Source organism: Herpailurus yagouaroundi, unplaced genomic scaffold (genome assembly GCF_014898765.1).
Source record: "Herpailurus yagouaroundi ecotype Mexico unplaced genomic scaffold, PumYag 77, whole genome shotgun sequence".
Taxonomy (NCBI): domain Eukaryota; kingdom Metazoa; phylum Chordata; class Mammalia; order Carnivora; family Felidae; genus Herpailurus; species Herpailurus yagouaroundi.
The window spans coordinates 32364665-32366689 of NW_024412388.1; the positions used below are offsets into that span (position 1 = coordinate 32364665).

The following is a 2025-nucleotide window of genomic DNA, read 5'->3' on the forward strand; positions in this document are numbered from 1 at the left end:
TGTCAGAGACGGAGGCGGGAGATGAGTCCAGGAATCATGGCTTTAAAGGCCAGGTCCCCTTGTGCCGGACTCCAGGCTGTTGGGTGCGTGCGTGGTGGGGAGCTGAGAGTGTAGGCTGGGCTGGATCGGGAAGAGCCCTAGTGCCTTGTGGTATCATCCTGGAGGGAGCGAGGGACTCCTGCCGATCCAGAGGGGGGTGGGCTGTGTGATCAGGGAACAGAAGCATTGCTGGGGGTGGTAGGCTTGAGCTGGCTATTGTGGGAACTGGGAGAAGTAGTGGGAACAAGGGGAGGAGTCAGGGGCACCCCAGCATGGATGGGGAAGGTATGTGTGGAGGGTTGAGGACAGGGGGCATTGGAAAGGCGAGTCCTTGAATTCCAGACTTGAGTTTATTCCTGGGGCAGTGAATGCTGGCTGTGTAGACAGGGGATGTCCCGGGAAGGTGGAGCTCTGGGTTGCTATGTGCCAGGCACAGTGTGGCTGTAGGCTGAGCAAGACAGACATGGCCCCTGGTCTTCATGGAATTTTCAGTCCAGGAGTCAAGACAGACATGAATCAAGCAACCACAGGCACCCATGGGTGAGTGCAAACAAGCTGGGGGCCGATGAACCCTAGGGGCCCTGTGCGGAAATGTGGGCTGGTGGGAAATGTGAGAAGCAGCCCTTGGCCTGATCTCTTGGGGATGGGTCAGGGGGAGAAGGAAATGCATTCTGGGCAGAGAAAGCAGAGAGAACGAAGCCTTGGAGGCAGGGAGAAGCATGGTGAGTTGAAGGAAAGTGAAAGGGCCAGGGAGGCTGGTGCTCAGAGAGCTGGGGGCGGATGGCACAAGGTGCCACCCATTTGGGGGTTTCACTGGGGAGCAGTTGGAAGATGGTGGCCAATGACATAAAAAGATGTATGTTTTAGAAAGATCCCTCTGGCTGCTGTAAGGAGAGTGGAATGTGGGGTAAGTGTGGCTTAGGGAGATCAGTTAGGACCCCCTCATTGGGGCACAGGTGGGGTGTCCCAGGTTTAGGTGGCATCATCTGAATCAGGAGGTCTGGATGGAGTGCACAGGCATTTGGAAGGTGAACTCGGCAGGACTTAGCGACTGGGTGCAGCGAGAGCGAGAGGAAGGGGTCAGCGACTCCCAGGTTTTTGGCTTGAACGCAGGGTGGGTGATCGTGCTGTTTATGGACATAGGGGCTTGGGAGGGAAAGCGGGTCTGAGAGATAGAATCATGAGATGGTTCCAGACATGCTTGGTTTGAGTTGCTGTAGAGACACCCAGTGGAGGCAGTTGGGTGCCCAGGCCCAGAGCCCAGGAGACAGGTCTGGGCTGGGATGTGGCCCTAGGACTCATTGGCTATTCAATCCATGGGAATGCCAAGGGAGAGAGCTTGGGAAGAAGAGTGGGCTCAAGACAGAACAGCAACGCTTGGGTGGGGGAGGAACTGACAAAGGGCATTGAGAAGTTGCTGGCAGAGCAGTGGTGGGGTGGGGGGACAGGAGTGACAGATGGCTCCCTGCAGGGAGTGGTCAACAGGGGAACTGGTGCAGGAAGGTCAGGCAGGTGGAGTGCCACACAGCGCGCGTTGGATTTAGGGACCGAAGTTGCTGGTGACCTGAGCAGAAGCTCTGGGTGGAGGGTGGAGGGGGCAGAGGCAGCCCCATGGGGTGGAGAGTAGGGGTGGAGCCAAGGAGATAAGACCTGGAGATAACAGGTCGCCACCAAGACTGGGGCCGAAGGACTAGAGGGTAGAAGAGGGTTGGCTTCATCGGCTTGGTGGTTGGGTTTTAGGATGGGAGGAGCTGGGAGAGGAAGGCTCTGGCTTCTTTCAGGGAGTAGACCCTTGAGGCGAAGAGCGGCAGCAACAGAATCCAGAAGGGCCCTGGGAGAAATGGAATTAGCTTTTTAGCTGAGTAGCACAAAGGCAAGCCAGCAGTTGCCCTATGGCTCTGCCAGGGAAGGTCAGAGAAAGGCCTCCCTAGGGACGGAGAGGGGAAGGAAGTGAGGGGGAGAAAAAGCAGCTGGAGAAGTGAGCTT

General features: G+C 57.1%; 1 long non-coding RNA gene across 1 annotated transcript in view; it reads right to left on the reverse strand.

The window, feature by feature from the left end:
- Positions 1-375: 375 nt before the first annotated feature.
- LOC121026945 (uncharacterized) overlaps positions 376-2025 on the reverse strand; it is a 10986-nt gene continuing 9336 nt past the window's right edge. Inside the window, exon 3 of the long non-coding RNA XR_005788510.1 lies at positions 376-1870. This is a non-coding gene — a long non-coding RNA (uncharacterized LOC121026945). The remainder of the gene's footprint in view (positions 1871-2025) is intronic.